The following is a 17,171-nucleotide window of genomic DNA, read 5'->3' on the forward strand; positions in this document are numbered from 1 at the left end:
GGCTTACACACACACACACACACACCGACAGGCATGCAGGTACACAGACACACAAACATGCAGATACGCACACATAGAAACATACACGCACGCAAGCTGGCACGCATATAAACACACCAATACAGGCACGAGCACAAACACACACACGCATGTAGGCCTGCACACAAACACACACTGTGGAAACCCGCTACCCCAATGAGCCGGGTTCCAGGTATGAATCACACGTTTTCGAGGGTTAAGCCGCACTCGGCATTTATTGCATACAACTTAAATAATATAATCGCGGTCTCTAGGGCCTCCGTGAGCCTCTAGCCGCTCGCGGACCCGAGCGCTTCTCAGCTGCCTCTCGCTCCTGGTCTTCCCCCCAATGTCTGTCCTCCTGCTCCTTGCAAAATGGTTCCTCTGCTCTGCCTCCGGCCTGGTGTCCCCCAATCTCGCTGATTCGGGAGAGAGTGATGCTCTTCGTCGCAACTCAGTGGGTGGCGGCGGTATACGCTGGATGCCACAACACACATAGGCATGCACACACACACACACACACACACACACACACACACACACACACACACACACACACACACACACACACACACACACACACACACACACACACACACACACACACACACACACACGGTTAAGCCCTTGCTGTGGATAGGGCACAGTTGGGGTTGTGGGCAGAGGAGCCAGTGAGGAACAGGAGGAAGAACCACCAGCGAGTAACAAAAGGAAGTCAGAGGCTGTGTGGGGATTTAGATGTTCAAAAGAGCGGCTTACGCCCTGGGCCGCGATAGGGCCCTCTTGAGTCTGAGAATGAATTGTTTTGTTTAACAAGCCTTTATTGGAATCCACACTCCTAACAAAACGTGGAAGATAAAGGGGACAAACAGAAGCCCAGAGCGCTGGATTCTCCGAGCTGAGCCAAGTGAGAGGCCAGCGCAATCCCAGAATCACTGTGAGTCAACATTAGAGCGCAGGAGAAGCATAATGGTGGAGCCCCATCCAGTGGAAGACTTAAACAAGTGTGTGTGTGTGTGTGTGTGTGTATGTGTATGTGTATGTGTGTGTGTGTGTGTGTGTGTGTGTGTGTGTGTGTGTGTGTGTGTGTGTGTGTGTGTGTGTGTGTGTGTGTGTCAGTGGCGTAAATATTGATGGTGGAACCCCCCCCCCCCCTGCTCGGAAGTCCTGTCCAGGGGCACAAAATAAATATTTTTACACTGGGGCATATCACCATGATGTTACGCCACTGGTGTGTATGTGTATAGTCTGTGTGGGTGTGTGTGTACGTTATCGGGAAACGAGGCCCAGATCAGTGGGGAGGGGTGGCAATGCCCACGCAAATGGGCAACTTTATCCTTGCCCAGAGCGGACGTTATCTGATTCCGCATAAGGTTTCATTGATTGGCGCGCAGTCTCTCGTCTAGAATATTTGTAGACATTAAAAATGTTCTGCGTTTGAATGACTAGGCATTGACACACGGCTATTGCTGACCCGATTAGGAGAGCTTGGTCTAGATCCTGCCCATATTGTTGGGCAGGATGATGTAGGCTATAGGTCTTTTTACGCTGCCAAGCCGGTTCGGTCGCAGCTGGGCATTTTTTATGAATGAAGACACCCGCATGCAATATTGAGTTCACATCTGAGTGTAGACTACAAACGCGATTAACCTTGGTGAGGGATGTTCGTTACTGTCTAGACATGGTCCAATAAATAGTGAACTTCATCACAGCCTCACCGAAGCGCCTATAGTGCTTAATGCAAACAATCGCAACAAAACACGCCTGCAGAAATTATCCGACACCTGCTGGACTCATGATTCATGTCTACAGTATAGCCTATGTCTTCTGTCATTGATCAATATTAGGACATTTTAACCACGATGGTTGAATTCAATTCAGAGGGAGACAGCAAGTGCAGCTCGAAAGCGACCTCCCACACAAGAGCAATGGAATCATTTGATTTTATTATATGCCTTGTGACGTGGCGTTTGATCGGTACATTTCGGCTGTGCATGTATTTTTGCAATTTTAAATTGCTGCAATAAATGATGTTGTTGTTGACTTCTAACATGTCTCCATCTTTGCTGTTTAAATCTAACAGTAGTCTATGAGTAATATATCGGCGGTAACCACTGTTTTTGGTTGCGAAATTGTGCCAGCTGGGCATTCCGTGGTATTGGATTTGTTTTAATAAAACACATCCAATACAAGGAATGTCCGCTGGTGACGCCACTGAGGCTATAGTAGGCTAACGATGCTCTTAGCATCCTACGAGTACCCCTGGAGTCCACGTTAGCTACGAGCTCTTTCACGACGTTCGTTGCCAACGATGCTTTCGGGAAACGGTGTGAAAACTATACGATGCTCGTACGACGCACTTCACGATCCACTTAGGCTAACGATGCTTTCGGGAAACAGGGCCCTGATTGTCTGTGCCTGCTTGATTGGTGGGCGGTTACAGCTGTGTTGAAGGGAACGTATCTTCCTTGGACTACTTGTCCGTAGAGAGGGCGCTGTTCAGAGCGTTGAGTTTCCTGTGTGTGTGTGTGTGTGTGTGTGTGTGTGTGTGTGTGTGTGTGTGTGTGTGTGTGTGTGTGTGTGTGTGTGTGTGTGTGTGTGTGTGTGTCAGTGGCGTAAATATTGACGGTGCAACCCCCCACCCCCCTGCTCGGAAGTCCTGTCCAGGGGCACAAAATAAATATTTGCACCGGGGCATATCACCATGATGTTACGCCACTGGTGTGTATGTGTATAGTCTGTGTGCGTGTGTGCGTGTGTGTACGTTATCGGGAAACGAGGCTCAGATCAGTGGGGAGGGGTGGAATGCCCACCCAAATGGGCAACTTTATCCTGCGCCATTTGAATCTGCCAGTGGCGTTGATTTGATTTGCCGCATCAGACATGCTCTGGCCCTCGATTCCCGATAACGATGGATCTTCGCTTGTACCATGATTCTCACGATGGATCTTGCGAACCATCATGAATTTCTTTGGAACCTTTCCCGAAACTCCTCTTAACATGAACGCGCGTTCACTGCACTGACGACGTTCGTAGGATTGTAACTGTCCACTGACAAGGGGCTGAAATGGGCTCCGTACTGAGGGGGACGCAGGAATGTCGCAGGAAAATGGGGTTGAAAAGCAATTAAAAATATCTCCCCATCAAGGCCAACAGCAGAGTAGCCTACGAAAATAATAGACTGCAATAATTTGAATGCTAAAGATATTAAAACACAATTGATTAGGCCTAGGCCGACATATGTATCGGTCCTAATCCTGAATGTACTGTGAGTACATTCTTTCACGGCATTTGCCCCCCCTTCCTTATTACAAAAATCTAAAATAGCTTGTGTGACGACTAGGTGCTGATTTCGGAAACATGCTTTGCGCAGCAAAGAGAGCGGACGTTATCTGATTCCGCATAAGGTTTCATTGATTGGCGCGCATTCTCTAGTCTTGAATATTTGTAGACATTAAAAATGTTCTGCGTTTGAATGACTAGGCATTGACACACGGCTATTGCTGACCCGATTAGGAGAGCTTGGTCTAGATCCTGCCCATATTGTTGGGCAGGATGATGTAGGCTATAGGTCTTTTTACGCTGCCAAGCCGGTTCGGTCGCAGCTTGGCACGCCCGGCGAGGCACGCCCAGGTGGTCGATGGACCACCTGGAAGTGGTAGTCTTGTAGGGCTAGGATCCAGCGCGTCACCCTGGCGTTGGTGTCCTTGGCCGTCGCCATCCATTTCGGGGGGGCGTGGTCGGTGATGAGGGTAAAGTGGTGTCCGAGGAGATAATAACAGAGTTTCTCCAGGGCCCACTTCAACGCCAGCTCCTCCTTCTCTACAGTTGAGTACGCCCTCTCTCGCTGGCTAGTAGTTTCCGGCTGATGAAGGTTACCGGGTGCTCGTCTCCTGACCGGACCTGGGACAGGACATCCCACACATTACCCAAAAACGAGTCTTCACAGTTATTGTTATTTTCACCGGATGCTTTTGCAACTTCAACGGATTCAATAAAGTAGCCTATAGCGACAATATTACAAGTGCAACGCCAGTTCATTAACAAAAATGAAACATACAAGTAAGCCTACTGCCCAAATTCCAGCAACATATTTGTGTTTAAAAAAAAACATTAAAAAAATGCATTATGAACTAAAGTACCACAACAACATTATCGCTCCTACACAGTGCAAAGTAAAACTCACCCATCTCCCATGGCCTGATGTTTTAATGCTGCCTTGGTGAAGCTGTTAAGACTGCTAAATCTGGCGCGGTTCCATGTCCCCTCACTGATGTTGAACAGCAAACACGACGAGAAGAATAGGTTATTCTGAACGGTGCTAGCCGTTAGCCAGTCATAGTGGCTGTAAAGTGCTGCACAAAACCTTTACCGGCCTGGGTCAGCCCATCAGGCTTCGGTGTAGGTTTTCCTCTTGAAATTAAATCTGTCTTCTCTCCAAACGATCACCTTGAAAAAGGAAAACAGAAACAGGATTGCTAGGTGCTGTGAAGGCGGTGGCCATAGTAGTTCACGATCAACTCTGTACCGCTGTCACGTTAAAATTGTACCGGGGGCGAAAATTGTACTGGCCTACGTCATCCATAGCAATCCATTCCAAACCTGGCTGGCAACAGACGATCGCGTCGCCCGTTGCCTGGAAACGGGCGATCGCGTCGAATGACGTGGGAAGGTTCTTGAACATTCGCAAACTCGTTCATTGAGCGCAACAAGACAGATAACACTTATTTTACAAATTACATTTATTAGCGTTCCTAACTTTATATTTGTATTGTATTGCATTGTATTTATCTATTTCCCTACACAGTAATAGCTAAATGTCATGGGGATAACGTGAATAATAATAATGAAAAACATTTACCAGTTAGTAAATGCCTGCTCACCTATCTACCCATCTATCTATCTATTATCTATCTATCTATCTATTACCTATAATCTATTCTCTAAATTTAATTAAGGAAATTAAATTAACACAAGCTAGCTAGACTATGATACACATTAAACACTCAGTTTACTAGCTTAATTCTATTAAACAATTAAATGCAATACAAATATAAAATAAAAACAAGTGTTATCTAGCGATCCGTTATCTGTATTATATTATTTTGTCTTCGGCAACATGAGCGCGATTGAAACCTGCCTGGCAACGGACAACCCCTTACGCCTCGTGCCCACTGCATCGTCAGTCAACGGACGTGGGAAGGCGTGGCTGACGGATGGGGGAGTAGTCTTTGCAGAGGCATCCGTCAGCCAATCAAATCGCTTCGCCGGGTTCTTCCCGCTTCTTCCTGCTTGTTGCGATGCAAGATTACCCGCTTACCCGCTTTCCCGCTTTCCAGTATCGTCAGAGCCCGAGTCGCGTCACAGTGCTTAAATTTGCATACGCGATCTGATTGGATGACGGAACCGTCGCTGCCGAAAAAGTTGAACATTTTTCAACTTTCTGACGGTGGCGAACGCTCCAACTGAACGGACGGATCCACAATGCATTGCGCGTCCGTCCCCATTCAAAGTCAATGGGCAACGGACAACTGACGGAGGTAGTGGGCACGGGGCGTTACTTAATCTGTTGTCCGTTGCCTTGCAACGGACAACGGACAACGTCATCAGTTGCCTGGCAACGGACAACTGATGACGTAGGCCGGTACAATTTTCGCCCCCGGTGCAATTTTAACGTGACACCGCCAACGATTGAAAATTCGCTGATGACATCACCGGGGGCCAGCGCCAGCATATTGCTGGGCCCTGGGGTCGTTCTATTACTACACATCAACATTTGATTGGCTGATTACACACGTCAGTCAAATTTACTATTCAATGGGAGGTGGCAGCTTCAGCGAAAGGGTAACTTTTAGTGCTGGCCCCGCCGGTCCATGTAACCTAGCTGTGATGCGTTATCCAGCTGAGCTCAGCCTTACAAAACAAACAACGGTTTTCCTTCTGGAATTATGGTGTAGGTACTGAAAGAAATATGGAATTAGGATGCGTTCAGACACAAATTAATGTAATTTTGAGTAGTAATCACTGAGTAGGGTTATTCATAATACAAAAATAACTAAAATTGTAGTAGTACTGATAGTACTGATAGATATTATTGTAGTAAGTACTGATAGATATTATTTAATAACCATTTCCATCACTCTTATGCATCAAATTAACTTTAACTCTGCTCTGAATGGGCCATTTACCCAGACAATGTGGCCAGATGCAAACACAAACCCTCAGGAAAGGGCTTTAAATTGCAACATGGACAATGTTGAGGGCAAGATGTGTTGAGCAAGAGACACATAACGACTACACCATTTTACGCTGGGTTTTTATTGCTTTATTAAATTCCTGCTTATACTTCTTTTACCTTGCTCAAAGGAAAACGTTGCCTTGGTTTATTATGTACAATGTCAAGCAAAATAACAAGCTCATCAGTATAAGATTAAGGACTTAAAATGTAAACGTAGTCTGAATGGAATTGTAAGGAAGATTAAGATACATTCTGATCTTCCATAGATTTTGTCGCAGATTTGATTTATATTTTGGCACTTAGGACCTACTTTATTAAATTCATACTTATCCTTCTTTTACCTTGCTCAAGGGAAAACGTTGCCTTCGTTCATTATGTACAATGTCAAAAACAAAAAAATCGCTACAAAACCAATAGGGATCCAACCTGTTGGCTTGGACCCCTAATAACTAGCCCATCAGTATAAGATTAAGGACTTCAAATGGAAATGTAGTTTGAATGGAACCGTAGGGAAGATTAAGATAAATTCTGATCTTCCATAGATTTATTCGCAGATTTGATTTATATTTTGGCGCTTAAGAACAACATTCATATATAGCTATAGTATAAACCAATTCAAGTACTTGAAGTCAACCATCATTCATCTTTTGAACTTTTCTGGAGGTTTCTGCAGTTAAAGAGAGGACATGAGTGAACCATGCCACATAATTGATTTTATATGAACTAGGGATGTCCTCATCCGATACATGGCATCGGGATCGGCCAGCTACTGGCCCAGAATGCTGGAAACAACGTAGAAAATTTGATCCGATACATACAGCGTGTCAGGTGATAGCAGTAGTAGCCAACTAGAAAATGAATTTCCTGCAGAAAATGCAGTGAGTGCTGTAGTACAAAGTGAGGTTGAAAATATAGCCCAATAGAGCGGGAAAAACCGCCCAATCTGGCAACACTGCCTGAACGTCCTACAAAAGTAGCCCAATCAGGCGGGAAAAACCGCCCCATCATGCAACACTGCTGAACGTCCTCACGCTCCAGCGTCAACGTAAATCAATGATACCAACTGTAAACAAAGCCGGTATGAAACAAAAAATGTGATTCTGAAGAAAGTATAAATGCTATCGAAATTCAGTTTTGATATTATTGAAGATAAACGTGTGTGTAGATTTGTTAAATGGTTTTAACAAAGGTAAACGGTTGAAAATTGATTTTGCTCCGCCGTCCTCCCATTGACTCCCATGTTAAAAATAAGATAACATTTTAAAAGTAGAATATCTTAAAATCTGAAAAGAAGCACGCGATAACAAGCTAATATGAACATTTTAAAATTTGAATGGAGTCTCTAGGTGAGAAATTGAGGAAGGAGATAGGTCCGAAAATTTGCAGAGAATAAGAAAGAAAGAAAGAAAGAAAGAAAGAAAGAAAGAAAGAAAGAAAGAAAGAAAGAAAGAAAGAATACAACTTATGAAGAACAATAGTTGAGCACTGCATGCAGCACTCACCTATAATAAGTAGCCAACTAACACTTATGAGGGAAAGAAAATTAAAGAAAATTATTCCGTGGTGGTGCGGCTTGTGGGTTTAACACCTCACACTCAATTAAGCATTTGAAAAGAAACAGCATGGAACATCAGGAATGTTCCGCAATAAACAACAAATTAAACGGTTGAAAATTGATTTTGCTCCGCCGTCCTCCCATTGACTCCCATGTTAAAAATAAGATAACATTTTAAAAGTAGAATATCTTAAAATCTGAAAAGAAGCACGCGATAACAAGCTAATATGAACATTTTAAAATTTGAATGGAGTCTCTAGGTGAGAAATTGAGGAAGGAGATAGGTCCGAAAATTTGCAGAGAATAAGAAAGAAAGAAAGAAAGAAAGAAAGAAAGAAAGAAAGAAAGAAAGAAAGAAAGAAAGAAAGAATACAACTTATGAAGAACAATAGTTGAGCACTGCATGCAGCACTCACCTATAATAAGTAGCCAACTAACACTTATGAGGGAAAGAAAATTAAAGAAAATTATTCCGTGGTGGTGCGGCTTGTGGGTTTAACACCTCACACTCAATTAAGCATTTGAAAAGAAACAGCATGGAACATCAGGAATGTTCCGCAATAAACAACAACAAATAAGAGCAAGACTGCCCGAAAGCAAACATTGCTGGAATAAAAAATAAAAGTAGAGAGAAACTCAATAACACAGCCGGCATGAATAGTACCATAAATATATCAGTATTAGGTGGTTTTGTGTTCCATGAAATTATATATTTTTATTTTAATGACGACTAAACAGATTTAATTGGACAAAATAATAATTTCTAAACTAATTTCTTTGAAATTCCACCCATCAGTTGAAAAGCCTTTCTTTTTACGGCCCAACAGCTTCCCAACGGCCTCAACATGAAACCACTGTCACTCTGCAAACAGTTTTGTGTCTGACATGTCAGACCGAAAGATGCTACCAGAAACGATAATTTGAAACACCTTCCTAAACCAACTGTAGAAGAAGGCGTACACCAACGGGTTGATCGTGGAATTCAGATACCCCAGTTGTCACGGTGTTCTATGATTTGCTCCACAGGCATTGGTTCTTAGACAGGTGCGGGGCGTGGTGAGCGGAGCTGGGCACCGCAACGTGGCACACCTTTACCTCATCAACTCATCACACACTCTTTCTTAAGCCTGGCGGGGACTTCTCGTCGGCGCTAGATTATTCCGTCTCATTCGGTACTTTGGCTGACGAGTGTACATCGACCTTCGATACTCTGACCTGATTTTGTTATTCCTAAACGTTGTGTGATCTTTTCGCCAGTAGCCAGTTGCTCGCCAGCGGATTACCACGGACCGCAGCATTCTCCGTTGCCTCCGCCAGCTACGCCTACCCGCTCCTGTCTTCGCCTTGCCCGCTGGATATCTTTTGAGTTCCCCTTTTTTGACAGTAAACCGTGGATTGTCCGTACTGTCTCTGTCTCTGCATCTGGGGTCCAAACTAACATTTCCGCTAACCGTAACAGAATAATCTGGCCAACATGGACCCCGCGGAGTCAGAGAAGGTTCGGCAGGCGCTCACCTCGCAGGGCACGAGGATCGGTCAACACAACGCTGCGTTACAGGAGTTTTCCGAGGTTGTTCAAGGTTTCTCCGCCGGCATGTCAGAGCTCGGAGCCCGTATGGAGCAGATTGGTTCCCAGGTCTCCTCCCTAGCCGCTCCCGTCTCGCTCCATGGACCGGCAGCCTCCTCCGCATCAGACTTCCCTGCCCGTTGTAGGCAATTTTTACACCAGTGCACCCTAGTTTTCGAACAGCAGCCGTTGTCTTACGCCAGTGACACGACTAAGACTGCTTTTATGATGAGTCTGTTGTCAGACCAGGCCGACGACTGGGCGGTAGCGAACTCTACTATTAGACCCTCTCTCGCGCTTTCCTATGCCGATTTTTGTTACGAATTGCGGAGGGTATTTGACCACCCGGTTCGGGGAAAGGAAGCCAGTAGCCGACTTCTCACCCTGTGTCAGGGCTCGGACTCTGTCGCTCAGTTCGCATTAAGTTTCCGTATTCTGGCGGCGGAGAGTGGGTGGGATGAGACGGCTTTACAGAGCGTTTTTTTGAAGGGACTAACCGACCGTATTAGAGACGACCTCGCGGTTAGGGACGAGACCAGCTCGTTGGATGAAGTCATTGCCTTAGCCTCCCGCTTGGACAATCGATTAAGAGAGAGACTGAGGGAGAGACGCAATCATCCCGAACCTCCGCCCGCCACTGTTGGTTCTGGATCTACCGGTAGGCCGGTCGCCCGGTCTAACCCCATGTCTCGTTCTGCTCCCACCGCTTCTTCCACCGATGTAGGACTCGGGCCCGAGCCCATGCAGGTGGGGAGGATGCGGTAGCCCTCTGCAGAACGTCGCCGCCGTACTAGGAACAAACTCTGTCTTTACTGTGGGGAGGGGGGTCATTCTCTTGACGCATTCCCACAGACAGTAAAAGGGCAGGCTCACCAGCTTCCAGGGGGCCGCTGGTGAGCCGAGTAGCCGGTCCTCCGGATTTCCCCACGCGGATCCTAGTTCCGGGTCAGTTACCTGGTCTTCAGCATTTAGAGTCTTTTTTTGTTTTTATTGACTCGGGTTCTGATGAAAACTTTATTGACTACGACTTTTGTTCTCTGGCCCAGCTGAGACTGGACTTACTCCCTGAGCCCAAGGAGGTCTTTGCCTTGGATGGCCTCCTCTTGGCTCGGGTTACTCAACGGACCACTCCTATTTCGCTCCTGCTCTCGGGCAACCAACTAGTCTTTTTGTTATTCCCTCCCCCACGTCCCCCGTTGTGCTCGGCATTCCCTGGCTGAGATTGCATAACCCCCACATTGACTGGTCCACCTCATCCTTAGTCAGCTGGAGCACTTTTTGTCACTCTCACTGCCTTCGGTCGGCCACGCCCCCTAGTAAGTGTGCCGTTCCTCCTCACTCACCTGACCCCATAGACCTCTCTGGAGCTCCCTCCATTTACCATGACCTCCAGGAGGTATTTAGTAGAGATAGGGCCCAGTCCCTGCCCCCTCACCATCCATATGACTGCTCTATTGACTTGTTGCCCGATGCCCCCCTGCCTTCCAGCAATCTGTTCAACTTGTCTAAGCCGGAGAGAGAGTCCATGGAGAACTATATTTCCGAGTCACTGACGAATGGCCTCATTCGTCCTTCTTCCTCTCCCGTGGGAGCAGGGTTCTTCTTTGTGGAGAAGGACAAATCCCTGTGCCCCTGTGTGGACTACAGGGGAATAAATGACATCACGGTCAAGAACAAGTACCCTCTTCCGCTTCTCGACTCTGCCCTCCTCACCAGGCCACCATCTTCAGTAAACTGGATCTCCGGAACGCCTACCACCTGGTTCGCGTCCGGGAGGGGGACGAATGGAAGACAGCGTTCGACACTCCACTGGGTCACTTCAAATACCTCGTTATGCCTTTCGGGCTCACTAATGCACCAGCCGTTTTCCAGGCTCCAATCAATGACGTTCTCCGGGATATGTTACACCGATTTGTAGTAGTCTATCTCGATGACATTTTGATTTTTTCTAGGGACCTCGCTGAACACAAGCAGCAGGTTCGGTTGGTGTTACGGCAGTTATGGGAGAACAAGCTGTTGTTCAAGGCTGAGAAATGTTCCTTCCACACCGACTCGGTCAGTTTCCTGGGCTTCGTGGTGCAGAGGGGTCAACTGCAGGCGGATCCTGAGAAGGTGAGGGCGGTTTCAGAGTGGCCGGTTCCAACCACTCGGAAACAGCTACAGAGGTTCCTGGGATTTGCCAACTTTTATAGAGGGTTCATAAGGGATTATAGTCGGGTAGCTGCTCCCCTAACCCAATTAACCTCCACTAAGGTTCCTTTCGGTTGGTCGCAGGCGGTTCAGTCCACGTTTCTGCGACTCAAGAAGTTGTTCTCCTCGGCTCCAGTACTGTGTCATCCCGATCCAGCTATCCAGTTCGTGGTGGAAGTGGATGTCTCCAACTCTGGGGTTGGGGCAGTGTTGTCCCAGCGCTCGGCGCTGGACAACAAATTACACCCCTTTTCCTTTTTCTCCCGTCGTCTTTGCTCCGCAGAGACTAACTATGACGTTGGTAACGGAGCTGCTAGCAGTGGTGCTGGCATTGTGGAGTGGAGGCACTGGTGGAGTGGAGTCACTGGTTGGAGGGAGCGACGCATCCATTTATCGTGTGGACGGACCATCGGAACCTGGCCTACATCCAGACCGCCCGTAGGCCGAACTCCCGCCAGGCACGTTGGCCTCTCTTCCTGGGTCGGTTTTTCCTTTTACCCTCACCTATCGTCCTGGTTCCAAGAACGGCAAGGCCGACGCTCTCTCTCGCCAGTACGACTCCCCGGTGTTGCAGTCGGTGGAGGAAAGGATTCTCTCTCCCGCCTGTGTCATCGGGGCAGCCGGATGAGAGATTGAGCGGGTGGTGCTCGACGCCCAGCAAGGACTACCTACTAGGGATGGGAATCGAAAACCAGTTCTTGTTCAGAACCGGTGCCAAGTCTACAGATTCCTTGGAATCATTAGCAAGCCTGCTTAACGATTCCGCTTATTGGTTCAGGTCGCGGCAAATGCGTCATGACGTCACACACACACGCTGCTTTGTTTTGGTTCAGAACACAGCATGGCGCCGCAGAGGAAGAAGCGCTCTAAAGTATGGTCATCTTTCACACGGATAAACGACAAAGTTGCCACTTGCAACAATTGTAAAATGTAAATTTCATCAAAGGGGGGAACTACCTCCAATATGCTTAAACATTTGGCTACACAGCATGCAATTCATATCCAGGAATGTCGCGTGTTTGACACACTCCTAACTAGCGACGCAAGTGAATCAATCAGCAGCGGAGCTATCGGGACGCCATCTGTAAATGCCGATGGTAACTTTAAACCCCTACTCCTTAATTAATGTGCGTGCCATTCCTTTGTGTAAACGTATACTATACGAATAATCTCCATTGTCATTTTCCATCAAATTTAGACGAGTATGACGGCCAGAGTCAGGCTGGCTCAGAGGCTGGCTCTTACACCGGCTCAGAGTCTACAGCAAGTAGATCTCGTGCACCTCTAGCTACTCCGTTCACAGAGGCAGGGAGAAATAAAATGATCGAGGCGAGGATAAACGAATGTCACCGAGCAGTGACTAAGTTTGTTGTAAAAATACAAAAGCCCCAAACAGAGACAGTTTAACAAATCATCCGATTCCTGCTTGGTATGGGGTTGAAAAGAGCAATCTGATCACAGACCTGAAACATGTCACAAATGCAGCAATCACAGCAGATGGTTGGACTAGTTTCAGTCAAGACCACTACCTCACCGTCACATTGCACTACGTCAGGAAAGGTCAGAGTAAAGAAAAAGTCCTTAAAAACAAAGCAGTGTTCCAAGCTCAAACAGGGATAGCTGTTGCGGAGGAGATTGAGGGGATCCTGGAGGAGTTTGGAGTGAAAGAGAAGGTGGTGGCAGCAACTGTGGGTAACGCAGCAAACATGGATATAGCTGTCAAAAAGCTAAACATCATCAAGTTTCCATGTTTTGCACACACACTTAACCTTGGAGCTCAGAAGCTGTACAACAGCAATACAGTTTCCAACTGGGCAGCAAGGATTCGTTCTGTGATTGTATGGATGAGGAGATCCCACATGGCTAAAGTCGTCCTAAAGGAAAAGCAGCAACTCCTCAGTAAGTAATAGATGTGTAAATACTTTAATAGCAAGCTAACGAGCTACAAATTGTAACATAAATGAACAGATTAGGAAATTATAAAGTAATGGTAATATTACATTGTTTAATGTGTGTGTGTGTGTGTGTGTGTGTGTGTGTGTCTGCAGAGCTGCCCCAGCACATGCTCCTTTTAGATGTGAGGACTAGATGGAACTCCCTGTATTCGATGATGGAGAGATTGTGTGAACAGTTCCCTGCCATCCAAGCTGCAGCCATAGACCAACGGCTTAAAAAGCCCATGGAGAAGAAGTAAAAAATTAAAATGACTTATATAAAACTTGGTTGACTAAAGCCACATTAAAAAGGTTATGTTTGTTGTTTATGCAATATTGTTACTTTTGTTTTGTTTGTGTTGCAGACTGGCCATAATGGGCAATGAGGACCTGAGGAAAGCAGAGGAGTTTGTGCAGCTGATGAGGACACATCCACACTCGCTGTCTCCAGCGAAAAAGTTCCAACCTGTGGCCAGATATTGCCCATCCTTCAGAAACTGCGAAAACATTACACTGTGCAGACAGATGACTCTGGAATGATCTTTCCAAACGTTACCAGATACAGTTACTGATATGTCACGATTAATTACTACATGAAAATTAATCATATATACACTAATGGTTATTTATTGTTATTGTCACATTTTCTCCTAAATTGGTGTTTGTCCCCCATTTTAAACTTAAGGATGGTGATATCCATGCATTCCTGGAGGAAGCCACTGTGTTGGATCCTAGATTTAAATCTAAAATGGACATGGATGACATCTGGGACAGGGTCAGGGCATCAGCAGTGGCAGCAAACACAGAGGCAGTGGAGAAGGTACTGTATTTGAATTTGACAATGCCTTTAGCACATTTCTGTTGTGAGACCTTTTCTTCTTGCTCTGTGGTTCTTACTTTACATTTCTTCTCAAGCTGTCAGAGCCGAGAGAGACACAAGGGCAGGCAGAAGAAGAGAATGAAGAAGAAGAAGAAGAGGAGGACTACGTAAGTTTAATGTAGCTAATTGTGATGAATGATGATAGATGGCAGGGCTTATCACACTATTTAGTTTAAAACTAAACCTTGTTATGTCATAATTTCAGACGCCACCCATAAAGCAGAAAAAGATGACAGCCCTAGAGGAACTTTTTGAAGAAGAGGACGGCAAGCTGCTTTCCACACAGCAGCTGCCCCCTGTCTCCACAGCCCAGAGAGTGGATCAAGAAATCCAGCTTTATAGAAGCCTTCCTCCCATTCCAACCAAAGACAGTGCCAGTCTCTGGTAGTGGAAGAAGAGCGACACATTGCCAGTGTTGTCAGCTCTTGCTGAAAAGTATCTCTGTGTCCGAGCGTCCTCCACCCCTTCTGAAAGGGTGTTCTCCAATGCTGGAGACACTCTAGGTCCAGAAAAATCTCGTATCCTTCCTGAGAGGGCAAACATGATCATTTTTCTGCACAAATTTTTTTAATTTGCCAAAGTTGTTGTTAGTTGTGTTCTCATCTTTACAGAAGACTTATTTATTTTGTTTACATCAGTTTAATTTTGTTACTTGAATGCAAATGAGCACTGTTAAAGAGATTTAATACAAACAAACAAATTTGTGCTTATTTTCTCCCAATGAGAATGAGAATCGATAAGAGAATCGATAAGGAATCGGATCGATAAGCAGAATCGGAATCGGAATCGTGAAATTCCTATCAATTCCCATCCCTACTACCTACCCCCGAGGGTTGCCCTCCGGGTCGGATGTTTGTTTCCCCGGCGGCCTGCACAGCCATTCTCCAATGGGGGCACGAGTCCAGAGTTGTCTGCCATCCAGGGTTTCTCCGCTGTCTCTCTCTCCTCCGACAGCGGTTTTGGTGGTCCTCCATGGCTGCCGACACCAAGGGTTTCGTGGCTGCCTGTTCCATCTGTGCCCGCGGCAAATCGTCACACCCTGCTCCGGCTGGTCTCCTGCGCCCTCTACCTGTTCCTCACCGGCCGTGGTCGCACATAGCAGTGGACTTCGCCCCACTCCTCCCCCCGAACCTCCTAGTCTTATGGTCTCTTGATAAAGGAATCTAGATGGGCTACGGTGGGCTCTATTGATAGAGGAACGTAGATGGGCTACGGTGGGTTCTATTGATAGAGGAACGTAGATGGGCTACGGTGGGTTCTATTGATAGAGGAACGTAGATGGGCTACGGTGGGTTCTATTGATAGAGGAACGTAGATGGGCTACGGTGGGTTCTATTGATAGAGGAACGTAGATGGGCTACGGTGGGTTCTATTGATAGAGGAACGTAGATGGGCTACGGTGGGTTCTATTGATAGGGGAACGTAGATGGCTACGGTGGATCAGGGACGTGCACAGGGGGGTTGCTCAGGTTGCTTGGGCAACTGCCCATATGCCCTCCTCGACTCACGTTGCCCTTCCGAGGAAAAAGAAAAATATATATATTTTTTAATCATTTAATGGATGCAGAATTTCATGTGGGCCTAGATAAAAAAAATCGCCACTCGAAACATTTCATAAAGTATGCGTAGCCTCATTCAATTCCGTTCGGGCACTTAGAGTGAAAGTCAGTAGGGGGAGGGCAAACTCTGCCGCGCGGCAACAGCCGCTTTTGCCGCCTCCCCTCTGCCGCCCTTCCCTCATTGAAATGAATGGAGGCGGCGAGTTGCCGCGCGGCGTGTGACGCTTTACGTAGCTGCAGCGCTGCACGCGACCGGAACACCGGCACCTTTGAGACGACTGCCTTGATGTTGTCGGAAAAGGTGAATTTGAGATGTATAACAAACAAACAATCGTCATCACGTTTTATGAAATTAATTACAATCTTCATAAATCCAGGCTCAGTTTGCCACGTAACGTTTAGCCTAAATAATCAGACAGCTAGCTAGCTTGCAGACAAGCAGCCCGTTATCACTATAGTCTACACATTTTTTTTTGATAGGCAAACTAAGCTACATGTCTGCTGATAGTTAGTTTCTAACATTTCGTTTTAACAAGAAGAATAAATGATGGAAGTAATGCATCACATGAATTCTTTCATTCAAAATGGTTCATGCCTAAATCTTATCACTTTTTTGGGTATTGTTTGTTATTGTTAAGTGAAACCGAAATGCCCAGTGAAAAGAGGAGGATTCAGGAGAGAGAGAGAGAGACAACTAAAGGAGGCAGCAAAGAGGAGCACATCACTACAGGGTGGGCTACGAAAAAGCCATACAGCAGGTGGGACAGAGACTTTGCATAGTGATAAAAAATTATACCGTGTAGACTAATTGATAAATTAATCAGACTCATATTTTAGCCTACTAATGGCAATTTTTCATAATTACATTACATTTAAGATGAGGAGCAGCCACAAGCCTCCAGATACTCTGAAAATGTGGACCAGGAGGAGGCACATAGGGCAGGTAGGCCTAAGTGCTGATCACCATATATGAGAGGACCATGCTAGAAAGTACAGGGTTAAAGAGCTGCATGGGGGGGGGGGAGGGGGTGCCCTTTTTTCAGGTCAGAGCAACTGCCCCTCAAAATTCCTGTGCACGTCCCTGCGGTGGATTCTATTGATAGTGGAACGTAGATGGGCTACGGTGGGTTCTATTGATAGAGGAACGTAGATGGGCTACGGTGGGTTCTATTGATAGAGGAACGTAGATGGGCTACGGTGGGTTCTAGTGATAGAGGAACGTAGATGGGC

Source organism: Gadus chalcogrammus, chromosome 16, assembly GCF_026213295.1.
Source record: "Gadus chalcogrammus isolate NIFS_2021 chromosome 16, NIFS_Gcha_1.0, whole genome shotgun sequence".
Lineage (NCBI taxonomy): Eukaryota > Metazoa > Chordata > Actinopteri > Gadiformes > Gadidae > Gadus > Gadus chalcogrammus.